Below are 26,345 nucleotides of genomic sequence, written 5' to 3' on the forward strand. Positions count from 1 at the left end.
TTGTTTTTTATGGTAAAAATAACTCATTTGCACCATCTTGAAAGGCTAACAATGATTCATTCATGTAGTGTAACTTCAGTGGTCATTATTTGGAAACATGGGCAATTTGTGACACTTTAACAGCAACCACAAAACCTCCCACTCTCAGCATCCACACATTGAAAAGAGGATTGCTGCAGCGTTATTGCAGTGCAACCTTCTATGGGCATTTCTAGTTGCATTTATTTGTTTTTATTTGTTTTCTGTCTGATCCGTAAACAGGAAATAAAAGCTCATTCAGTGTGCCTTATCTTTAGAGAAATGTTATCCACCCTGCGCATTCACTTTAATTATCTCTCTCTGTAATGTGCTTTTGAAGACCAATTTCAGAAAACAGTATCTCGTTTGCCTGACCTTCCTCTGAAGTACGGAGCCTCTCTGACTACTGGGTTGAGCTGTCCTCTCAACTGGAAACTTAATAAGACTCGTTTGATCTCTGACTGCACAGCTAAGCCATGACATTTTTTGTCCCTTAGGTTAAAACCTTTAAAAAACTAATCAAAGGTTACCCATGTTTCATTTCTGTACACCGAGGACAAAAGAGAAAAGCATGTCTTTGCCACGCAAGTCAAGGGCTGGACCCTGCAGCTTAACACGTGGACAACCATCTTTGATTCTGTTCTAGAATGCAGAGGGCAACGGTTGCCCTGGCGATATGAGGATTTGCATAGCTTAATATCACACACAAGGACCGCCAGGCCAATCAACGCTCTGCCAGTCGGCGACTGTTAAGCAGTATAAATAAATTGATCCTCAGAGGCTGTATCCTCAGTTGGCTTTATTAAACAGTGGTTTCATCCACACGGCAGAGCAGCAGGCTGATGCCATTCACGTATGAACACAGTGTTGGAATACCAAATTACATCAGAGGATGTGAAGTGATGAAATGAAATGAAACCAAACAAAATGAATGAATGAATGAATGAATGAATGAAAAAAAGAATGAAAAAGTCACTTATTTATGCTGGCTTACAATCAGTCAGAATGTGGTAGGAAACACATGGATAAATATGTTGGCTAACAAATTATATAACTCTGCCACTATTACCCTAACTGGTAACACTTTACGGTACATGCATGAATTAATTCATGATTTATGTAGTACTTCATTCCTTAATATCTTATGAATCATCAGAAATTAACATGAGTTCATAGTCTGTGATACATGACCTCATGCATGAACAACACATCAACTAAAACATTAGGTACAATGGGTACATCATTATAAATTATGATTTATTAAGCATGATCATGATGATTTTGCTTCTGTCAAAAATGTGGTCATCACTATCCATGGAATTCAATTCAGGGTTCATGCCTGAATTCATGATAATTCATGTACCCTTACCATAAAGTATTACCCTTTAGTTGAGGCAAGATGAACTCATGAGCAATTAACCTTAAATTATGTAATCATGATGATCATGCTTAAAAAAATCATAAATCATAATGATGTACCCACCGTACTTAACGCTTTAGTCGATGTGTTGTTCATGCATGAGGTCATGAATGAGAGACTATGCACTCTTGTCAATTTCTGATAATTCATAAGATTTAAAAGAAGTAATGCATACATAAATCATGAATTAATTCATGCATGAATTCATAATAATTCATATACCCTTACCATAAAGTGTTACCAAAAAAAATATACTGGATGTCTAAATTCTAATCTCTAACAAAGAGACTGTTTACCTTTCTCACCATTACTGTAACTAGAGCGCAACTAGTGACGCGTGTCTACTGATGGTAAATAAATAAATGCTATCTGTAGAAGGTCTAAAATCACAAATCCAAAGATTGCCTTTCAGTGTGTGCTGGCAGAAAGGACGTGTGTACATGTACTTTGTTGTACAGGTGCTCCAAGCTGTGTCTCCTGCCGCCAGCACAACAAAAGCCGAGTCACTCACACAGCTCTTTTTCTCTCATCTGCTCCTTCTGATGGATGGAGTAAAGCAGCCATGTTCAATTGAACTGCTCAGTGAGTCTTCCCGCTAAAAGCACCAAGCAGGGAGGCCATCGCAAATTGCCTCGCCATGATTCCTTTGACATGGACTGACTGTCTGGCCAACACAACGGCCGCTTGACCTCCTGCAGTGTTTTGTGTGTCTGAGTCAGACGGCACTCCACACAGTAATGGCAGGAGCGTAACGAGCATCCTTCCCACACTCATCTCACAACTGCTTCATCCAATTTGCAGTTACATGATCATGGATACCTGGGGGTAAAGGAACAGTCAGTCAGTTACGTGGTCATGGATACCTGTGATTAAATGAATAGTCAGTTTCTTGGTCATGGATACCTGTGGTTAAAGGAACAGTAAGTAAAATGGTCATGGATACCTGTGGTTAAAGGAACAGTAAGTAAAATGGTCATGGATAACTGTGTTTAAAGGTCCAGTCTGTGATTCTAGCAAAAGGTTATTTAGGTCAAGTCTCAGAAGCCAATACGCATTGATTGACTGGAATAGTGTATAGTTTGGTGAGTCGCTTTATTTCCCAATGGGACAATGAGACACTCACAACAGTGCTGTTTTAGAATGAAGAGATTGCCTTGTCTTTAATTAAAACTATACATATTTTCAAAACGTACAAACCCATCAGCAACATGTCTAGCTAGTCTTGTTAGATGCACACAGTGTTACCCAATTGGACTGCAGTAGCAGGCTGCGTCCTTGGAAAGGTGTTGTTTAGCTATGTACTGTATGCATTCTTTTGGTATTTAAAGGTGTTGTTTACCTATGTACTGTATGCATTCTGTTGGTATTTAACCAGATACAAAATTCTCCTCCACAGTAAATAACTTTTACCAACTAGAAGTTTCAAATTAATTTGAATTCATGCCTTTCAAAACAGCAAATCTTCAACGTTTCTTCTTCTCCCATCTTAAAGATTTAGTTATTGTCTTGAGGCCTTTGTGTAATTCCCAGACACATTTTGCACGCAAACAGAGGCCGGCGACGTTTTTTAATTTACTGATTCAGTGGCTCACGTAAAAATCGATGCGTACGCGCCTTAGAAGCCGCATTGTTGCGGGTCCCGCATTCGCTGAGGATATTTCATTACGGCTTTGAGAGAGACCCAATAAATCTCCCCGCAAGTGGCCAGGCGGCATCTTGAGCTGGAACACTTAGATGCAGGAACACAATGGGAGCGCGGGGATCATCATCACTATGCCGACGCGCTGAGGCCAGAGCTTTGTGTTTGGAGCCGGAGGACGAGGGCCAATGAGGGTGGGTGGATGGCTGGCAAAATGCTGTCTGTTGCATTTGTCTCAATTGAATGAGAAAATCAAAGGCTGCAAGTTAAAAAAGCTCTTTTGTAATCTTACACACACACACACACACATTAACTCTCACACACACACACACAGTTCACACACACACACACACAAACACACAGTTCTAAAGTTCACACAAGCACACACACACTACTAAATCCCTCTCCCTCACCCAGACTCACACACACACACACACACACACACACAAACACACACACTGTAAAGCACTTGCTGTTCTCCCCTACACAATCTAAATTAGACATATCGGCACCAAGTCATGTCTCTCTGAAGGTGTTTTTCCATCAACAGCGAACCCATTCTTGAACCGGTTCCATTCAGAATTCTTTGAACCCTGGTGCTATCTAGTGAACCAGCCCACAGCCAAACCAAGGGTGTTGAATGCTAAACAAAAGTTAATGATATGCATAAACGGGAGAATGATATGAACAGTTGCCCCGTAAAAATGGCAGAAATTAGCTATTTAAAATGCTAGTCAACGTTGATATGAACAGAAAACTCATGCATTCTCCCCACTGAACGGTAAAGTGACACGCCCACTCCTGTTCGCAGGAAAAAACAACTATTTTCTGGTTCAAGCTCCGAACCAAAGTGCCATGTTCCGAACCGTGTTTTGTTTGGTCGAAATGCTCCGACCGGTTCAAATGTTGGTTTGCGAACGGGAACGGAGCTGGCTTCCTGTCGGTGGAAAAGGCCCAAGAGATCCACACAAGTGAGACCAAACTCCTTTATATGGTCAGCAGCAAATCCAGCAGAATCCAGTCACAAGCACAGGCCCACACACACACTGCAGACAGGAATCTGATCATTATTTGACTGTATGTATGTACTGTATGTAGAAAGATACCAAATCTGACCATTATTTGACTGTATGTATATGCAAATAGATACCAAATCAGACCATTATTTACTGTAACTGTATGCATGTACAGTAGGTAGATACCAAATCTGACAATTATTTGACTGTATGCATGTAGCTAGATACAAAATCTGACCATTATTTGACTGTATGTATTTAGATAGATGCCAAATCAGACCATTATTTCACTGTATGTATGTAGAAAGATACCAAGACTGCATCTTGGAAGATATGAGTGAGGTCTGGTCCCTATGAGTGTTGCTACTGCCCTAAGCCACACACACACACACACACACACACACACACACAGCAGACGTTTTGCCTGACAGCGCTGGAGAGGAGGAAGGCTGGGCTGCCTTTGTGCCGGCGCTGCCACCGCTAAGTTCCGGAATGCCAAGCCGCGATGTGCAAACCCCTCAGAGAGAAGCCAGCTCTGCCAAACCCTTTAAGCCTGGCAGGCAGGCAGGCAGTGACTCAATGACTCACTAGTTCATCCACCTGCTCTTGCTTCTCCCCCTTTTTCCGTCCTTTCAGCCGCCCCGACGCACCTCGCCTCGCCTGGCCTCGCCTCGGCCTCTCTCTAGACTACGCCGCTGCCGCCGCCGAGTCTGTCACGGCGCCTTATCGCTGCCGGATGCACCCGCCGCCGCTAAAGCTCTTTTGTGTTGCCACTTGCCTCGATTTATTCGGCGTCCGGCTCTCTTATCTGGGGCCCAGCCCCGCGATTGCATTTTCCTGTGCAAGCGAGAGGAAGGGAAGAGATTAATTTGTGTCACATTTCGCTGACTGGCTTAGTATTCTGTGTGTGTGTGTGTGTCTATAAGTATTGTTTCTGTGTGTCTATGAGTGTGTTTCTGTGTGTCTATTAGTATGTATGCGTTGGTGTGTGTGTGTTTCTCTGTGTTTATAAGCATGTGTGTGTGTGTGTGTGTTTCTTTGTGTCTATAAGTGTGTGTGTGTGTGTGTGTGTGTGTGTGTGTGTGTGTGTGTGTGTGCGTGTGTGTGTGTGTGTGTGTGTGTGCACGTGTGCACGTGTGTGTGTGTGTGTGTGTGTGTGTGTGTGTGTGTGTGCATTAGCCATTAAAAATAGCCCTGTGGACGGTGTGAGTGAGGGCCTTTGTTACAGACATGATAGAGACACTCTCTCTGTCTTCTGCGGGCCATCCCATCACCATGGTGCTCTGACCGGACTGGACCGCTCGTCACCACCACCGAAGCAGCAGCAGCATCTCGTCTCGTCAGAGCCAGAGTTTGGAGCCGTCCAGACTGGCACCCTCACGCCACCGATTTCACCAATATGTCTGATCGTGTTCAGTTGTTTCTCTGGATGCCTGAGACCACAGCTGGGTTAATACATCACATTTGTAAGGTTGATTTTCATGTTTTATTCTGATTTCTTAAATGTGAATTTCTAGAGCATATGTCATATTTAAGGCCCGCAGTCCAAGCCAGGCCTGTAGAGTTTATATACGACCCCCAAGATGGTTTTGATTTTGTATTTTTCTGTATTCACTTTGCCCTGTTTTTATACAGATGTATTCACTGCAAAATGGGCGTGCATACTAACTTGGCTGCCTAGAAATTTGGAGAAGTGGCCCTTCCGTGAAATAATTGAACACCCCTGATTTCCAGGCTAGCCAACTCTTGGCCTTGCATCTCACATGCTTATGTGGTAGTTGGCATAGTCCAAACATCTTTGGTTTGTAATAGCAAATAACAACAGCTGCCCAGAGATCGGTGTCTGTAGACCGACATATCAAATTATGACTGTCCTAAGTTGGACCATTCTCCTGGGTGGATGCCTGAGTCTCCACACTCAGGTTTGTCTCCCATTTAACCTTCAGAGTTGAGATTAATGACGGCTTTCATGATTCATTCACTTCAAATCAAGCACAAATGCAGAGGGCAGCGAAACCCAGCATTCAGGCGACGTTCAGATCTTGTCTCATACCACCTCAGCCTGGCTGACCTTTGACCCGTAACCTACAGAGGAAATCTAGTCAGCCAATTAGAGTTTGTCGTGGGTTGACCTACCCTAGTAGGCAGAAAAAAACAGACAATAATAATTCCATGCTGCAAGGATGCTATCATTTGCATGTCATATTCTCGGCCAGCTACAAGGGGATTTTGCATGTGTGAGATGTATAATGAGTCTGTCTTTGGGCGTATTAAGGCCGAGGTGTCCACTTCCTGAGTGCTGAGTCCACACTCTCACCCCATTTGCAAGTTAATGACCAGGCCTGGGGATGACACCCATGGTTAGGGGTGTGAGGAGTCTCGTGAAATTAAACTTCAAAAGTGACTTCACAATTACCGTCAGGCATCCATGTGAACACCTCAGGGGAATATCTAGGACACCCAACTCAGCCTCAAGATCAAAGGAGAGTTCAAAGTGTGCTATTGAGGTGGGGATACGGAGACGAGGTAATACTAATTCATTGGCTGCTCCTCTTAGATTGTATTAGTTCTTAATTTGAACCCTGATCAATTCAACACACACATAGGCACACGCACACACGGTCTTTGTATAAACGGACATACTCTCTCATGAACATTGACGTGATGAGGCTACAACTTTGCATATGATACTGTGTATATTGTCTACTGTGTCCAACATTGCTATTGCTACTGTACTGGGCTTCTCTGTCATACTTCTCTGTGGAAAAATCCTCAGCAGAATAGGACCGTATCAGGGCCGGATCTGAGCCAGATGTGTGCCTAATCGGAGGTCAAGCAGCTCCAGGCCCAGCTGTACCCTGTGTGGGAGTGCGAGGGCAGGGCAAGGCTGGGGTTCTGGAGGAAGATGGAGGGAGCTTATCCAACTCTCAGTGGGGCAGGCTGATTGGGACAGACAGCCAGATCAGTGGAGTAATTAAAAAGGCAATTGCACAGTCAGTCCTCTGGTGTGCACGCGCACACACACACACACACACACACACACTCTATCTGTCTCTCTCTCTCTCGCACACACACACACACACACACACACTCTCTATCTGTCTCTCTCTCTCTCGCACACACACACACACACACACTCTATCTGTCTCTCTCTCTCCCTCGCACACACACACTCTCTCTCTATTTCTCTCTCTCTCTCTCTCACACACACACACACACACACACACACACACAGTCCTCTGGTAGCTGTCCAGGAGCTCCACAGGGCTGGTCCATACCGCTGCGCCTCATCGAGTGTTAAACATGCAGGACTTGACTTGACCATTTGGACACCAATTTCTGCACCTTTTTCTTCTCTCCTCCCTCTTCATCTCTCTCTCTCTCTCTCTCTGGGGTGTCTCTGCCTAACAGAATTGGGGCACTGTTTTCCCACATGACCATGCAGTGGTGGATTAATGAGACTGATTGCTCCAGTAAATCATTAAATCATCATTAGGCCACGTAACACAGGTGTGAGTGTGAGCTGTGGTCTTAGATCTAGTGTGTTTTTTTTTCTTGCTCTCTTAAAGGATTGTAGGCCCTTTGTGTGTCAGGATCACAGCAACTGCACATCCTTTGAGCCAGCGACCCTGCTGCGTTTGCTGCTGTTTCTCAAAACAACAAGAACAACAACAAGAAAGAAGCGAGTGGGGAAGGGGGTGGGGTTGCGGGAGGTAGGTGGGGTTGGGGGAGGGGGTGGGGTTGCGGGAGGTAGGTGGGGTTGGGGGTGGCATGAGATGACTCTGATATGCCATAGGTGGAGTGATTCCTACGGTCCTGAGCTACGAGTAGGTCCTGTCCTGAGCTTGGTTGACATTACTGAAACTTCTTAACATGCTGTGTTTGGGTCAGTTCTGCATACAAATCCCATCTATTATTTCAACACAACTCTGATTATGCACAATAATGTTTTGATGATTAATTTGAATCTCTAATTCCATAAATTGTACTGTATAACAATAATGTTTTGATTATTAATTTTAATCTCTAATTCCATATGTTGTACTGTATAACAATAATGTTCTGATGGTTCATTTTAATCTCTAATTCCATACGTTGTATAAGAAGGTGGCGTGATGCAGTCGCATCATCAGTAATCGACGTCTCTTAAAAGTAATGCGTGTGCAGGATGTTTCATTTCTGCAAAACAGTGTGATTATCAGAGGGGTGGTTTTGCCATGATGAAATTATCAGAGAAGCGCTGGTGGAGGAGTGGTTTTGCCATGATGAAATGATCTGTGAAGACAATGAAAGCATTAGCCTGATGAATTTAGGTGCTATTTTTAAATAAAGCATCTCTGGGCATGAACTAACTCACAATGGGCCTGGTTTCCTTTATGAGGATGCCCCCAGGCCTATAACCTTCCTCCTCCCAGAAGACAAGCAATGGCGGGCGATTGCTAATTAACACTGAGCCATCCCTGGGTGGTAACATAATAATGGTGAAATGTATAATTGAGCTGGACAGAGTATTATAGATATTTAGAATAAACGCTACATGTTGTTATGTTTCATGTATGTGTAATGGTAGCTAGCTGGTACGTACAGTAGTTTGTGCAGTACGTACGTTATGTAAACCTCCCTCTCTGCGCCTTAAAGGAAAACTTTTCACATAGGTCTCTGTTTCTTGAAGTCACCGAGTACTGTCAGTACGAAATAAAACGAAAACAATGGGTGCTACCTAGCTCGAGTTGCTGCAGCCAACAGCTAGAGCAGCCAGGCAGCTACAGTGCTACACTCTGAGGACATCTTTAAAATCATGCCCCCAGAGTGTAGCACTGTAGCTGCCTGGTACATGCTAGTGAGAGAGCTAGCAGCCTGGGCTTTTAGCTCAATAGCTAGAAGCCAGGGCTTTTAGCTCAATTGCTAGCAGCCTGGTCTTTTAGCTCAATTGCTAGCATGCAATCCAGATCCGAGGTGCTGCTGTTTGCGGGTTCGAGTCCAGGTGAGTGCAGGGCTGTCACTTTTGTCACAATTGTGTGTGTATGAATGTACAGTATGTATGTTCATTGAAACAACATGCCTCTGTTTGATATTTACAAATGGAAGTGCATCCTTGGCAAGTACAAAATAAATCACTGAAAAAAGCACAATTAGTCTAAATCAATGCTAAGTGTTTAATTCCTAATTCAATGTCGTGTAAAGAATGAATCTTGGGTGAGTGTTGTGAAGGACAACAACGGCAATGAACCTCTGCATCAATGCACGGTCTGACTGGCCTCATCCAAATTAAATTAATCGACCCGGAAGAATTCCACCCTCTCCTGCTCCTGCTACTGACTAAATGTTCCGCAACTCAGTAAAACATGCTCAGAACCGCACTGGGCCAATCGATGCAGCGTGTTGCACTTCTCTCCGATAGTAATTCACCTATGGGTGCCATGCGTCAGCAGAGTGGATCGTTATATTGAGCTTTTCTCCGCAGCTCCGCGGCCGCGGCCACCTGGCCGTGAGTGAGGAGCCATGTGGTGGACAGGGGAGGGGCTGGGCAGAAATAGGACAGTGTTTTATTTAGCTGCACTATGCACTATATGTGTGTGTGTGTGTGGTGTATGTGTCTGCGTACCTGTGTGTGTGTGTGTGTGTGTGTGTGTGTGTGTGTGTGTGCGGTGTATGTGTCTGCGTACCTGTGTGTGTGTGTGCGGTGTATGTCTGCGTACCTGTGTATATGTGTGTGTGTGTGTGTGTGTGTGTGCGGTGTATGTGTCTACGTACCTGTGTGTGTGTGTGCGGTGTATGTGTGTGTGTGTGTGTGGTGTATGTGTCTGCGTACCTGTGTGTGTGTGTGCGGTGTATGTGTGTGTGTGTGTGTGGTGTATGTGTCTGCGTACCTGTGTGTGTGTGTGCGGTGTATGTGTCTGCGTACCTGTGTATATGTGTGTGTGTGTGTGTGGTGTATGTGTCTGCGTACCTGTGTGTGTGTGTGGTGTATGTGCGTACCTGTGTGTGTGTGTGGTGTATGTGTTTGCGTACCTGTGTGTGTGTGTGTGTGTGGTGTATGTGTCTGCGTACCTGTGTATGTGTGTGTGTGTGTCCAGTGTATGTGTCTGCGTACCTGTGTATGTGTATGTGTGTGTGTGTGTGTGTGTGTGCGGTGTATGTGTCTGCGTGTGAGTGCGTGTGTGTGTGTGTCATACTTGCTTCCCTATATCTTTCTTGAGTTAGTGACTACTGGTTATACCATATATATATACCATACCTATATACATACATACATATATCCACCCGTCATCAGCTCTGTCTGATGTACCTGATCCACCCATCATCTGTTTGATGTTCCTGATGAAGACCTTTCAGGTCGATATGTTGTTCAAATCATTGCTGGCAGCAAGTAAGACAGTATGTGTATATATTTTTTCTCTTTCTTTTCAACATGGTTTATTTATTTCTTTTTTTTTCTCTCCATGGTTTCATCTTCATAACCCATGATTGTGGCCTGTCCTTTCGATCCATACGGACTTTGATCAAAACGCTCTCGTCTCGTGTTCGAAGCGTGTCATGAGCCAGTAACCCACAGACCGCTGGTCATCTCATGGGCTGGACATCAAAAGGCACGCCGCCTCCTCCAGCCCGCTCATTGATTTGCCGCAGTTCATTACAGCTGCCTATGAGTGATGGACGGATGGACGGCCGGCTTTGATGCCACGCGTGCCGTCGGGCGTCTGAGGTGGTGGAGGAGGAGGGGGAGAGGGCGGTCAGCCGGGGCTCTGTCACGGGCAGCCTCTGTGGTCCAACCTGAAGCCTCTGACGGAGAGATCGATACCTGTCAGCATCGTGTCCCATCTGGCATCTCTTAGGATGCTCCACACACACACACACACACACACACACACACACACACACACATCCCCACAGCCAGAGAGACAGAGAGAGAGCTGTTGGACGCACAGTTCTGATGCCCGAGGCAGATCAGTGCCCTGACGTCATTGCTAGGGCTGAAACGATAGCGATATGTATCGCAATAGACATGTAATCGATATCAATAAAAAAATATGTTCGATAGAACATTCGATAATTACTGTAAAAGCAACACACCTCCCGTCTTACGTTGTCCATAAATAAATAGGCTAATTATATCTTGCATTGTAGCTAGTATGTGCAACTCTACCAGAGTAGGCGATAGAAGTAGGCCTACCTCAACACAGACTCTCAATGAGTCCTTGCCCCGTGCACACATACACACACACTCTCTCTCTCCCTCTCAACAGGCGCATCCCTCCTCAGCATGCACATGTAATCCAAAACATTCACAATCGTGCAAGAAGTCTGGCTAAATTGCTATTAAATCCGGTTCAATCCATCATTAGTACGCTGCACAAATTTGTTCAAAACTGTTGCATTCAAATTGACTGCTAAATTCTAATCATCTCAATCCCGATGGAAATGGAAAAGTATTTTCCAAGACTCAAACAGGCCTGTCCCAAGGAGAAAAAGTATTCATTTGAAACTTAAACACATGTGGGGAAACTGAATGTCTAACCAGTAGACTATGATAAACTAGCAAATTAAGCTACTTTGTTTACAATATTTCTAGGCTTCAACCAGTGCTGCTTTTCATTCAGACAATCAATAATTATCGATATCGACTGATATGAAATACTTATATCCTGATACTAGCCCAGCCCTAGTCACTGCTACCAGACGTCACCTGTGATTCAGCTCTCGACTTGATTTTCATCCCACACCACCACCACCACCACTTCCACCACCTCCACCACCATCACCACCATCACCACCACCACTATCACCATCACCACCACCACTACCACCATCACCACCACTATCATCACCACCCCTGTCACCATCACCACCACCTCCTTCCCTGCACCACCACCACTCATCACCACCTCCACCACCTCCTTCCCTAAACCACCACCCCTCATCACCACCACCCTCATCACCACCACCCTCACCACCACCACCCCTCATCACCACCTCCTCAACCACCATCACCACCTCCTCCTTCCCTGCACCACCACTCATCACCACCTCCACCACCACCACCAACTCTTCTCCACTGGACCAGTGGTTCGGTCTACCTCCCCTGAGCCGGGTGTACTCACACAGTGATCTGTCTTTCCTGAAGGCACTGGGAAACATCACACACACACACAAACACACACACACACATACACTTTTTGTCTCCCCTCCTCAGTAATCAACACTATCCTCCCACTCCAGCGTACCCAGTCATCGGCAGTCTCAAGCCCACTCACAGAGCTCCGTTACTGGGAGTCAGGGGGGGGGGGGGGGAGGAGGGGGGTGTGGGGTGAAAAGTGCAGGAGAAGACTGCCGTGGCGCGTATCTTTAGCTCCAGGCTAACTCGTCCACTCACTCCCACTGGTTAGCGGTTAGGGGATTGCGGCGGCGGCAGGGGTCACTGCCAGCGTGAAATCAGTTGAGCAGTGGGAGGCCCGGAGATGTATTCCCGCATCCCACATACGGAAATGTACAATGCAGACAGAGAGAGAGTAAAAACAGAGAGAATAAAAGAGAGAAAGAGTGCTAGACAAGCCCTGATTGCTGTACTCTATGTGGGAGGATATCTTCATCCAACAAATACAGCCAGAGGAGGCCATGTGTCAGTTTAGGAGAACATTTTATAGAATTTATAACATGAGTTGCTTGCAGCAATATAAACTGACTGGCTATTTGACTAACTCAATCTTTGTCTCTGCATGTGTGTGCATGCATGTGAACATATGCATGTGTATGCGTATATACATTTTATCAAAAGCATTATTCAGAAAAATAATGTTCAGATGTTTTGTATTTCCAGGTGTTTTATGATTCCCAGCAATATTTTACACCTCCAAGTAAATGCGCTGCTGTGAGCTCTTATCGGTTGATGTACAGATCCACTGATTGAAACCAAGCCATATAGATGAGCAGGGCAGACAGCTGGTTTCCTCAGGAGAATTCACTGCTCTGACAGCTTGACTTGAGCATCAATACACCTCATGCCATGTCTCCCCTCTATGTTCTAACTGAAGACCACATATTCGTATTCATGTGCATTGGAGGATGGATGTGAGTTAACATATCCATATCCATATTTATTCTGCTCTTATAGTGTTATTGTTAATACACTGCACATATCCCTACTGTGAACCATGCCACTTGCTTAACTGTATACTACTGGCTACACTATGTCAGGGCTCTTCAATTGGCGGCCCGGCCCGCGAGGTCATTTGTACTGGCCCTTTAAAAAAAAAAGTAATCTCTAGCAAGCGCATGAGCTGTTCTCCACTCTTGCATCTCTTGCTCGCTTTAGTCCTGCAGCCACTGCACCTCAGCCCATTGCACAAGTTAGACTACATTACAGTTCATTACATTTGTACATAAGCTGAACGTAAGTGCCATAGTCTAGTTTCAACCTAAATTGCCACATTGGAGCTTTATTTAACAGGTTGCACCACACAAATATAGTTTCTGTCAACAATATCGCAAAAAAACACGGGCACAATTTCTGCAAAACTTGGTGGAAAGGTGGAGCAGATCCGACTCAAAGGGATTTTCAAAGTATTTCTATATAGTAGCCTGGCCGATGTCCTTCATTTCTTCACGTCTTACAACATAAACAAATGCAATAATAGTCTAGTGAAGTCAGAAATGAGCCTGTCTAAAGGCCTCTTGGAAATCATGTGGCCTGTTACATTAAATGCGCACTCAATTGCGATTCGAAGCAAAAAGTATCACTGATAGCCTAACGAAGGTAAACTGCATATTTGTAAATGTGGCAACGGCAAAACGTTAAAGTGAATCGTAGACTTGATAATAACCAAAGAAAGTAAAGGAGATGATTTGCACCTCCGTTCACCAAATAAAGACCGTGGTTGTGTTTCTACAATATGTTGGCAAAAAAAGTCATTTCTGTCAGAAACCAAGTAGGCTAAACGTTTTCATTGTCATCGTGAACTATGATGATGCCCATGTTGGGTAGGCTATGTTTTTAATTTATTCAAGCAGTGACATTTGGTTTAATGCATGGGGTAACGTGAGGTGCGTCAGAAAAAAGATGGGCCTGTCCCTCTCAAAACATGTTAAAATAGTGTGATTAGCAACCAGAAAATATAACAAAATCCCGGGGGAGACACCCTGTTTGTACTCACTAGAAATGTTGGACCTAGCAGTTACTGTGCAAAGCACAGATTCCATTTGTGTTATCTGTTATCACAGATTTCATTCCATATTAGCCACCAACAACCGGCTAATGATGTTGTTATGCATGTACAAAATACAATATTTGAACACCCATATTGCTGCTGTTGTACTTCATTATATATACAGTTGTTAATGTGATTACTCATATTTCAAGCCGCATTTCTCCGGCCCCTCAGTTGTGATGCTTTTCATGAACTGGCCCCCATTACAAACTAATTGAATAGCCCTGCTGTATGTCATATACTGTTTACACTGCACTATATGCCCTATACTCTTTACACTGCACTATCTGCCTATACTGTTACACTGCCCTACCTGCCTATACTGTTTACACTGCACTACCTGTCTATACTGTTTACACTGCACTATATGCCCTATACTGTTTACACTGCACTATATGCTCTACACTGTTTACACTGCACTACCTGCCTATACTGTTTACACTGCACTACCTGCCTATACTGTTTACACTGCACTATCTGCCTATACTGTTTACACTGCACTACCTGTCTATATTGTTTACACTGCACTACCTGTCTATAACTCTTTTTTGCACTGCTGGTTAGATGCTAACTGCATTTTGTTGTCTCTGTACTTGTACTCTCCACAATGACAACACAGCTGAATCTAATCTAATCTAATTTAATCTAATCTAATATACCAAGTTTAGGTGGATTCAGACAAGACGTGTGATGTGAGGAGCGATACAGTTATCTGTGGCCCCCTAAAACAGCTGGACATTTAATCTGTGACCACCCACAGCAGTGGCGGACGGGAGAGGGAGACGACGCAAAGCCTACGCGCTGCTTATTAGTGTCACCATGGAAACCTGTCGTGAGAAGTGAGCGGTGTGCGTAGAGTGGTGCTGGTGATGGTGTGTGTGTGAGGTATGAGTGTGTGTATGTGTGTGCACGACGGGGGGCAGTGGGGTAGGGGGTGGGAGGTATGTGTGGGGGAAAGTTTGACACTGAACCTGAAGTCAGCTATCACTGAGAGCATTCATCTAAAAATGAAATGAGCATGGGGCTCTCATTATGTGTTTCTGAATTCTTATTTCTCATGGTGAGGACATCGCAGCGGACTACAGCAAGCTAAAGGTAAAAAGGCTAATTGCAGTGTTCCTATTAAAATTTATCATCTCATTTGAAAGCACATTTAGGCCAGACATTGAAAATGCCAACTGAGGGACCCATTGTGTCTGTTCTCTGTGGTGCCAGGGGGGTTAGCAGCATTTCTCACATTTTAATGGCATTCTCACAGTATGTCAACTATCTGAAGGGAGAAAAAAAAACTGACAGACATCAGTTCACTGCTGCTTAGCGCCTCAGCCTTTGTATCTTCTATTTTAAAAGTCAAGATCATGAATCATGATTCTATTTGTGCAAGTCCCAGCAGTTCTGTGGGTTTGTTACAGATGCTGTTGTTGCTAGGGAACTGCTAATGCACGCTCACTATCTGGCTATTTTCTAAGTTCTGTGCTCTGTGTTTTGTGTGCTGTCCCTCTTTATTAGAGTCTCAAAGCAATATATTTTAGACAAGTATTCAACCACCAGTTCTGTGCTCTAGTGTGTACAGGTGATATCTCCACACACACACACACACACACACACACACACACACACACCAGTGACCTCAACCTTTCACATAGATGACAGCCCTTTTCATTAGCTGACTACAGGCGCCTGAGCAAATAAGCCTTGTGGGTGGATGTCTGCCATAGCGAGAGAAGCGCTTTTGATGTGTCAGTTTTGCAGAGCGCAACAAAGCCGAGTTTTTGTCATCTGAAAGATGGCTGCACGCAGCAGGGCACATGTTTATCATGGTATACATTATACATTATACACAATATACATTAAAGACAGCATGCAGAATGCAAGTGATGTGACACTCAATATGTAAAGATGGATACAGTAAACCTATCCAGTGTTTGAACTAAATTGAACTATAAATAGTCAATAAGGATACACGGGTTCTGTAAAAGATTATTTAAAACCTGTTGCCATGGAACTTGTTATTCTGCATAGCAAGCTTTAATTACAGTGGAGCAGGAGAGATCGCCTGCTCACTCCACGCAGATCAGCCTGTGTGTTTCATGCTGCTTGTTGTCCCTGGTTTGGTTATTTTTGTCTGAAAAAAAAAAAAAAAACTTGTCATAGTTTCTCACAGCAAGCAGTAAGTAAAGAGTTTTGGCTGCTACTATAAAGTGAATCACTAGCATGTGACCAAAAAAATGCTCTTTTAATGATTGTTTTCTTTCTATATTTTGACAGCCTCTCATAAAAACATCTCATTAAAAGAGGCCTTCAGTTGTCTGCACGGAGGATGTACAAGGATCCAGAGGAAACACAATGACAGCCTCATGAAAAATTGGTTGTGTACCAATGTCTGATGTCTGTGTACACACACACACACACACACACACCTGTGTTTAGAGCCCTAATGGCTACCAGCCCAGCGCTTAGGGGCCAGCGGCACTCCTGGGCACAGAATGGCTGAAGTATGGGCAGGCCTTCCCCAGGAAGCACCTAATGTGCTTTTTATTGATCTCCTCCACTTTGCCTTTTGGACATTTGAAATCTATAATGGAGATAAAGCACCAAAGTCTGCTCTCCATTGAATTACTTGGCAATCTCTGTTTGCATTTGAGTGACATAATATTCCATTATCATGTTGGCATAACAAACAAGATTGATAGCGTATCACTTAACTGTTTCAAACCAGGATGTTTTCACAGAGACATACCTGTAAAATGCTTTGACTCTTTCTGACACCCCAGCAAGGTTAACGCTGAGTATTGAGTAGTAGGTTAGTAGGTAACACTTTACTTGACAGTATCGATATAAGAGTGACATGACACTGTTATGACACATGAATCCTAACCCTAACTCTATCCCTAACCCTAATCCTAACCCTAACTTGTTATGACAAAAAACAAACGTCACTTAATAACAGAAGCGTTATGTCATAAACCTTTATGACTTGTTTATGACACGTTCATGACAGTGTCATGTCACTCGTATGTCGATGCTGTCAAGTAAAGTGTAACCGGTTAGCACATATTAAGCATAGACATATTAATCATAAAAAGCATTCCATTTTTACTCCACTTCTCTGCATATTCAGTAGTGTGTCCTTTTGACTAATATGAAGTAGCCTACTTGTTTATGTATTCTGGATCTCTTGGTAGACACGTGGAGACCGCTGAGGATGTTCATGTCTGAGTCTCACCTCCCAGTGCTCCGTTCCTCTGAGACGAGGCGTGAGCCTGGCGGTACCTGATGACTCTGCAGGCCATGATTGCCTTTACAGATCTTGTTTTATCTCCCACGGTTTTCGTTTCTTTCTGTCTTCCTTCTGTCTTTATTTCTGGAGCTGTCTGATTTTCAAAGGATTGGGCGGAGGGTGTTCGAAGGCCTTTGGAGAATAAAGACACGTCTGTATCTCCTCTGGCTGGTCAGGGTGAATACCAATAAGACACAGAAGGATTAGAGAGCTTTTTTTATATAAATCTATCACAGACTTCATTCTGGTTCCATAGAGAGAGAGAGAGGTCAGCCAGCTCACTGGCATCTCTCTGGAATAGGACTTCAGATAATCAGACAAGACGAAGCCCTCACAATAACGACGCCCAGACGCACACTACCAAATCAGACAAGATGAAGCCCTCACAATAACGACGCCCAGACGCACACTACCAAATCAGACAAGATGAAGCTCTCACAATAACGACGCCCAGATGCACACTACCAAATCAGACAAGATGAAGCTCTCACAATAACGACGCCCAGATGCACACTACCAAATCAGACAAGATGAAGCCCTCACAATAACGACGCACAGACCCGTGTTGCCAAATCCAGTTAGGGCGCCGCTCCGTGGCACGACACTGTCGAAGGAAACAGTCCTCTTCCAAAGTCAACGCTGATTAAGGAAGTGACATTGAGCGGCCTCATTTGGATCGTTTTTCATAAACTCATTTCTAAACGTCAAGCGCCACACAATGCAAGGCTGGGGATTGCGGGGGCTTTAGCATATTATGGCACAAACAGGGTTAGTGAGGGCGGAGGGTGGCACTGTATAAGTCAATGGGGACCCTCTGTACACCAGGCTCAAGCAGGGGATCATTAGGGGAGAATGAATGGATGGCCTCTCCTGGATGCCACGGCGCTACTGCCAAAACATCTGTCTGTTGCTGCAGAACAAGGCCACAGTTTGTGTTAAAGCAGGCAGTGACTGTTTTACAGCCTCCTCAATGAATGAAACATTACATCCTGCATTAAACAGATGCTGCACCTTTGTAATGGTTTCCTGAAATCTAATAGATGTCATTCATAAAGTATTATCTCAACTGTGTCTGTTATGGCTACAGTTTTGACCTACTGCAGGTAGGACACACTGCAGGTGTTTAGGTGTGTCTTCTCTGCACCAGTCAACAATATGTCAGGGAGATGTTTCACCTCACAGTATGCCATGGCAATAAAATAGAACAGGATCCATTTAACACATGGCAATACATTTCTAAAGCTTGTTAAGATGTGTTTAGGTCATAGGCTTATATAAACAAAGTATTTCTAATGCTTCTCTTCCTCCTCATAGAACAAGCCAGTGACAAGTCGTTTCTGTTGTGGGATTTCTGGGGGATTGGGGGAAAGAAAGGGGAGGGGGGTAGTGGCAGTTGATGGACGGCAGCACTTCCCTGGACTGCAAAGGATGCTGTTGTTTACTTTATTTTTTTACTTAATCTGGCCCAACAAAAACGAACCACCTGTTTGTGTTGGAATCTATTACTGAGGTAATTACTCAAACGAGGACAGACATCCCCCACCCCCTCCCCGCCCCCACCCCCCGTTTTTGGTCTCTGTAAATCCAGCGGAAATCACAGCGGCTGCATTTAATATGGACACTTTGCTGCCCGGCACCGGCTCCTCTGGCTCTGTGGGCATCATTCATCTGTCTGAAGCAAGTCGGCGCTGATAAGGCGCCGCTGCCGATCCGTTGTGCAGGCGTGACAAATGCTTCCGATGCGCTGGCGGTCTCTGTGAAATCCCGGGCGTTCTGGCTGACACTGCAGCAGAGCCGAGCGGGGGGGGAGCTCAGCCCAGACAGAGGAGCTATTTTGGGATGCTCGTGCGGAGGGGGAGACGGAGCGAGGGGTATCCAGAGGGAGAGGCCAGGCACAGGGCCCAGTGCTGGACACCACTGTGTGCAAATCAGATTCTCTGCAGCGCTTATCTCAGCACCCCTCTGTGTGTGTGTGTGTGTCTAAAAGTGTGTATATTTAATAAATGTGTTGAATAATGTGGTGAGGTGTGTGTGTGTGTGTGTATGTGTGTGTGTGATGCGTATCTGTGTGTTTAAAAGTGTGTATATCGAATGTGTGTGTATATATATATGTGTGTGTGTGTGTGTGTGTGTATTTGTAATGTGTTTGTTTGGGTATATGTATGTGTGACTAACTGTGAGAGTTGGCCCTAACCCTTAATTGTGCAGCCACTGTTGTGGTGTTAACGTTACATAATAGACGCTACACTGGAGCCAGGTGACAGAGGATCAAAGTCGAGCTGCGGGCCCAGTGTTGTGGGGATGGATCATTTCAATTCCCACTCCAACTGCAGCTTTTCATGATCCTCCCCACTCTCCCAGCAGGCCACAACCACAAGCCAGCAAATGAGGAATCGCCTCCATCTTATTACCGTGCAATTACAAGAGACGATGTCATCATTTATGATGAAACAGACGAGACGAGTCCCCCTACTCTCCCACACACCCACACCTTCACTCTCACACCGAAGCGTACGCACTCTCAAATACAGCGCAGATTAGCCGATAAGAGCGCAAACGCATCCTCAATTAGCCGAAGGATCATTTGTATTATTTCATTCGGAGGCCGGTGATCTTCTTTGAAGTTGGATTGCGTACTTTAATATATCCCCCGTCACGTTCCTCACCTGCATTCAGCAGAGTTCCTGTAATTACCTGGCCATTATTAGGGTATCATCACCACCCGAGGTGAACGGTTAACGGTTAACGGTTAACAGATCTGTCTCGGAGACAATGTGATACCATCAGGCTACTCGCAGGCTACAACGCTGATGATACACTGCCGTAATTATCTCCGATGGGAGATAATGTTCTCCAAATTGCAGATATACGTAAATGGAGACGGGAGACGCACACATCAGAGGACGGGGAGTCTGTTTTCATAGTCTACCTGGCCCCATTGTGCAGAGCTAGCTGATGGCAGGGCTTACAGTATTATTACTCTCTGTTCATCCTAAGGTGAGGAGATGCACAAGATGGTTTTATCTCATCGTTTAATATTGCCTGCCTTTGCCACCTCTCTCCCGGCTATTTCTGTGCTTCTGGAGAACTTTTGTTAAGGTCTCCTTCACTTTGCATGCGTCTGGAAATAATAGCTTTGAAAGTATGGTCTGCTCAATTCAAGAGAATGATTGTATACTTTGCTGTTTGTGTGCATGTGTGTGTGTGTGTGTGTATTAACATATTATAATTTATGTTAAATACTGTTAATTCTGTTAAATGACTAATAGCTAATAAATGAGTCTAGGCATGTTCTTTAAAGAAAGAGTGGAAAGTTGTGTGTTTGAAATGTGATCTGAGGCGGATGAGAGTCCCTGTGGCTTCTCAAAATCTGTCCTCCCCTCTGAAGTTTGCCAGCAGGTCAGAACAGGGGATTGGGCCTTAAGACTGTCTGTCTAAATCGAGCATGCCAGTGATTGGCTAACTAAACAAAAATGGGAGGGAATAGAAGAGATGCTGAAGGTCGTGAGAGAAGCCAAAGAACAGTGGGCTTAGTGGGTCCCAGGATACAGGAATGATAAAGAGGATTTGTTCACTTGGACTCTAAAGGAACATTCTGAATCCTCAGAGACCTGGTCTGACCCAACCTTCCCTCCCTCCCCAAAGGAACTTTTTTCACTTCTCAATGGACTTTCAACGGAGGTGCGAAAATGTGCACTCACCCGAGACTGCCACAGACACCACGGTCCAGTTTTAGCTATAGCAGTTTGCATCCCCCACGTCCAGAGTTTGACACATGTGTGTAACCTCCGCTGGTTTCCCAGAAGGCATCTCTCCCATTTGACACCATGCGTTTCAATTTCCGCTCTATCTAGCATGTAATCCTGCAAGGTGTCAAGATTGGGCTGAAGGCTTCACTGGTTTGTCACACAGCGGTTCTTATGTGTAAATCCATAAATACGCTGTGTAGGCACCACATGGGCTCGCTAAAGGTCCAGCAAAGCAGCTTTATATCCCTGTCTGCTGATTACTGGAACTGCCTGTCAACTGGGACTGTCAGTCAAGCTCGGGGCAAATGTATTCACATGGATTTAGCACATGAGAAGACTTCTTCTTGTGCGTTGACTGTACCAGAGCAGACTAATTATACCCAACGCTTTATTTATTGAAAATAGTTTTTTTTTTTTATTGTCTGTTTCTTCTATCTCGTCACATATGTTTTTGATAGGCTATATACTTGATAGATAATAAACTGTGATGGTACAAAATATTACTTTTCAATCTATTGGAGTATTGGAGAATACTTCAGTTTCAAACGGCATCCATGTTTACTGTGGAATTGGAGTATTGGAGAATAGTTTAAAATGGCATCCATGTTTACTGTGGAATTGGAGTATTGGAGAATAGTTTAAAATGACCTCCATGCATGTTTACTGTGGAATTGACAGAGATCTTTTGTGGTGGTTATCGTGCATAACAATGATGGCAACAGGAAAGGCATGTGTTTCCTTATTTGTTTGTGGACTGGGGATGTGTGGTTCTTGTGTGTCTCTCTGTGTGTGTGTGTGTGTGTGTGTGTGTGTGTGTGTGTGTGTGTGTGTGTGTGTGTGTGTGTTTGTAGTTTCACATTTAGCGAATGACACAGTAAAACTACCAATTTCAACAAAAAACAAAATATTTTAAAACACATTTTCCCTGAGCGCCTTCGGAGCAGATTCATGAGCATTAGAATTGTTTTTATTTGTTTTTTTTCGTCCATGGAACACAATGAAATAAAAAACAGGTAAATAGCCCCCAATTCAAAGCCCCATCGAGACGTCATTTCTAAATCCACTGGTGCATTTAAATGCGTTGAGTCATTTGGTAGGTCTCTCTCTTTAAACTAGTCATTTCAGAGTTTCTTTTTCTCCCCTCTGCTCATTAGCGTTGTATATGGAGTCCCTGCTCAGGGAGCGGTAGTCCCTGACATCAATTTTAATGGCTCTATTTAACATGGTAAACCGTCAGGTTCGCCAGGGTCTCATGGCAGAAAACAAGCACACGAGGAACAGTGTGACTCTCAAATGTTTTAAACAAAAAAAAAAGACACTGAACGTGGAGCTGGAGGAAGAAAAGTTAAAGTGGAGACTGAACTACACAATGTGGCCTACGGGGGGTAGCCTACATATGCGCACGTACATCCACGTGAAAGACAATATACTGTATGTTTCTGTTGCTTTTTGATTTGCAAGTCAGTTTTAATGAGCTAGGTATGGAGTGTGTCACTCAGGACCAGCACACACCTGATGTGATGTCAGGACCAACACACACCTGATGTGATGTCAGGACCAACACACACCTGTGATGTCAGGAGTCCACCAGAGTCTCAAAGCAGGCATCGGTAACACAAGGAGCAGAGTGATTCCCTAACGTTACAAAACAAGAGCCCTTCAAAGTGGAACTGGAGGGAGAAAAGAGAAAGTGTAGAGTGATCTACAACAAAGAGTGTCATACTCTGCAGGGGGTGATTGATCTACAACAAAGAGTGTCATACTCTGCAGGGGGTGATTGATCTACAACAAAGAGTGTCATACTCTGCAGGGGGTGATTGATCTACAACAAAGAGTGTCATACTCTGCAGGGGGTGATTGATCTACAACAAAGAGTGTCATACTCTGCAGGGGGTGATTGATCTACAACAAAAGAGTGTCATACTCTGCAGGGGGTGCGGACTGGACACCCACCTGAAAGACAAGATATGTCTCTGCTACTCTTATGTATGGAGTTTGTCCCTGGGGATCAACATCACACACCACCACTCTTCCTCATCTTCCTCTTCTTCCTCCTCCTCTTCCTCTCCTCTTCTTCTTCTTGCAAACTCAATCATCTTCAACTTAACACTTCAAAGACCAAGGAGATGGTGGTGGATTTCCGCAGGTCTAAGCCCACTCTGCTACCAGTTCACATTGATGGGGTCAATGTGGAGGTGGTTAGCACCTACAAGTATCTGGGTCTCCACCTGGACAATAAACTGGACTGGTCAGCCAACACTGATGCACTCTACAAGAAAGGGCAGAGCAGGCTGTACTTCTTGAGGAGGCTGCGGTCCTTCAATGTGTGCAGTAAGCTCCTCAGGATGTTCTACCAGTCTGTTGTTGCCAGCGTCCTCTTCTATGCAGTAGTATGCTGGGGTGGAAGCACAAGGAAGAAGGATGTGGGGCGAATTGACAGGCTGGTAAGGAAAGCTGGCTGTGTAGTGGGAGCTGAACTGGAGTGTATCACTTCACTATCTGACAAAAGGACCCTGAACAAACTGATCAACATCTTGGACAATGAGTGTCACCCACTCCACAGCACTATTGTTAAGCAGAAGAGCCTGATCAGCTGGAGACTTCGCTCACTGCCTTGCACAACTGACAGACTGAGAAAGTCAGTGGCCAGGGCCAGGGCCATTGAACTGTTCAATGCCTCACTTAAGGGAAGAGGAGAGATAGACTTCTCTGCATAGTCTGTCTGCCTCTTCATCCCCTCCATGTTTGGTACTGTCTGTCCACTAGCCACTTGTACCACTGTCTTTATGCCTCACTGTTTGCGTGCTATATTAGCACATTAGCACATATGCATAACCCCCCCCTCCATGCCACAGCCGAACTGTGGCCACACTTATACATTTTCTTAAATAGTTAAATATATAGATATATAGACTTTCCTTTACTTTATTTCTGCATTGTTGCACTGTTGACTTACTCATTTGCACTATCACCATGACCACTATCACTATTGCACTACCACCATGACACTCATTCACACAGAGCACCTTAGAGCACCTTACCATACCTTACTATGCACAGAGAATCACAGGCTCAGTCCCTGCATCAGTCATTGCAAGCGCCTCTGATTTATTAATCACCACTATGTGGATACTGTTTTTAGAATTGATTTAGATTAAGTGTTAGTATAATTTGTAATTTTGTTATTTGTATTTTAGTATATTTTTATATATTGTATTAAGTGTTAGTATAATTTGTATTTTAGTATATTTAGCATATTCTTTATCTTCTACTGTCCTTACTGCTTAGTTGTGTTTTTATATTATATACTTTAATTACTCTTCTGCTGTTAAAGAATGTGTTTGTCTTGTATGTATGCTGCTGAGACCTTGAATTTCCCCTGGGGATCAATAGAGTATCTATCTATCTATCTTTCTTCTCCTCCTCCTCTCCTTGTTGTATCTTTTTCTTATCCCTGTTTGTTTATCTCACTCCATCATATTGCTCTTTTCCTGGCCTGGCTGATGGCGTTTGGGAGGGTTCAAATCTCCTTCTAATATCCTTCTGCAATCTCTTTCGATTGATATTTCCATTTCCAAGGCACCGTTTCTCTGCCAGTTTTTTTTTTCATTTAGAGTTTTTCTTTTATTCCAGGAAAACTATTTCAGTTTCTGAGAGTCTCCACTCTGAGGAATGTTTGTTGAGAGTTTTGCAAAGAGATTGAGTTCACAGCGTGTCTGGAAATGTTTCATCAGTCATTAAAAAAGAACATGGAGTTTTGTGTAGCCGCGTTTCCATTAGGCAGGACTTAAGACACCATTTACGCCTAAGACTGCTTCTGACTGATTCAAAGGCACAAGTCAAATAGTTTGTTTACTTCCAAAAAAAAACCATCACTGTAGGGATATGGACTTTTCTTGAATCAGTTTTCAGTCGTGAAAGTTCTGTGCCTTCCTCGGGGCCTCTTGCATTTAGGATTGGATCTAGAACATGAATCCATTCCTGTGTGTCTAAGATCATCTCTTAACTAAAGAACGAATCGACCAAAATTAAATCTGTTTCAGAAATGATCCATGTGTGGTCTGTGTTCAGTCAAATGAATGTTTTTTGAAGTTAAAGGAAAATTCTGGCGATTTTTCACATAGATCTCGAGTACTGTCCGTTTTCATTTTTTTACTTGAGCCTCGAGAAACAGGAGCTATGTGAAAAAATCACCAGAATTCTCCTTTCTGGGGGCAGCCGTGGCCTACTGGTTAGCACTTCAGACTTGTAACCGGAGGGATGCCGGTTCGAACCCCGACCAGTAGGAATGGCTGAAGTGCCCTTGAGCAAGGCACATAACCCTTCACTGCTCCCTGGCAGCTCACTGCGTCGGGATTAGTGTGTGCTTCACCTCACTGTGTGTTCACTGTGTGCTGAGTGTGTTTCACTAATGCACAGATTAGGATAAATGCAGAGACCAAATTTCCCTCACAGGATCAAAAGAGTATATATACTTATACTTTACTTTAAAAGTGTTTGTATGTTGACTTTTTAAGTGTATATGGCATCGTTGGAAGCCTTTGTCTAAATATGGCACTATGGGACACTATTGTGGAATTGTAGATCCGGAAAAAAAAGCATAATGTTTTTGTCTTACTGTTTTCTTATCTCGAACAAGCAGGTGGTTTTATATTGGTATTTGCATCGCCCCATGGATTTTGTCTTAGGGATTGTGTGTGTATGCATGTGCATGAATGTATGCTTGTGTGTGTGTGTGTGTGTGTGTGTGTGTGTATGCATGTGCATGAATGTATGCTTGTGTGTGTGTGTGTGTGTGTGTGTGTGTTTGTACTGTATGTGTGTACGTCTGTGTGAGAGAGAGAAAGAGAAGAGAGAGAGAGAGAGAGAGAGAAAATCTGTCTGTTGGTGTGTATTATCTGCAAATGTGTGTGCCTTTTGTGTGAGTGTGAGTTTGGGTGAGTATGCAGGCGCACGTATGTGCATCTCTTCATGTTTGTGTGAACGTTTTTTTGTGTATGTGTGTGTGTGCGTGTGTG

General features: G+C 44.1%; 2 long non-coding RNA genes across 2 annotated transcripts in view; both read right to left on the reverse strand.

Annotated features, from left to right (window-relative positions):
• Positions 1–13,693: 13,693 nt before the first annotated feature.
• The window catches only part of LOC121683835, a 27,846-nt gene continuing 15,194 nt past the window's right edge, over positions 13,694–26,345 (reverse strand). The window contains exons 2-3 of the long non-coding RNA XR_006022925.1: positions 23,819–23,822; positions 13,694–13,762 (exon numbers count right to left, since the gene is read on the reverse strand). This is a non-coding gene — a long non-coding RNA (uncharacterized LOC121683835). The remainder of the gene's footprint in view (positions 13,763–23,818; positions 23,823–26,345) is intronic.
• Positions 16,360–17,182, reverse strand: LOC121683834. The gene is made up of 3 exons (XR_006022924.1): positions 17,039–17,182; positions 16,719–16,873; positions 16,360–16,423 (listed from the first exon to the last, which is right to left on the reverse strand). It is a non-coding gene; the product is annotated as an uncharacterized LOC121683834 (long non-coding RNA).

This window comes from Alosa sapidissima, chromosome 15 (genome assembly GCF_018492685.1).
Source record: "Alosa sapidissima isolate fAloSap1 chromosome 15, fAloSap1.pri, whole genome shotgun sequence".
Taxonomy (NCBI): domain Eukaryota; kingdom Metazoa; phylum Chordata; class Actinopteri; order Clupeiformes; family Clupeidae; genus Alosa; species Alosa sapidissima.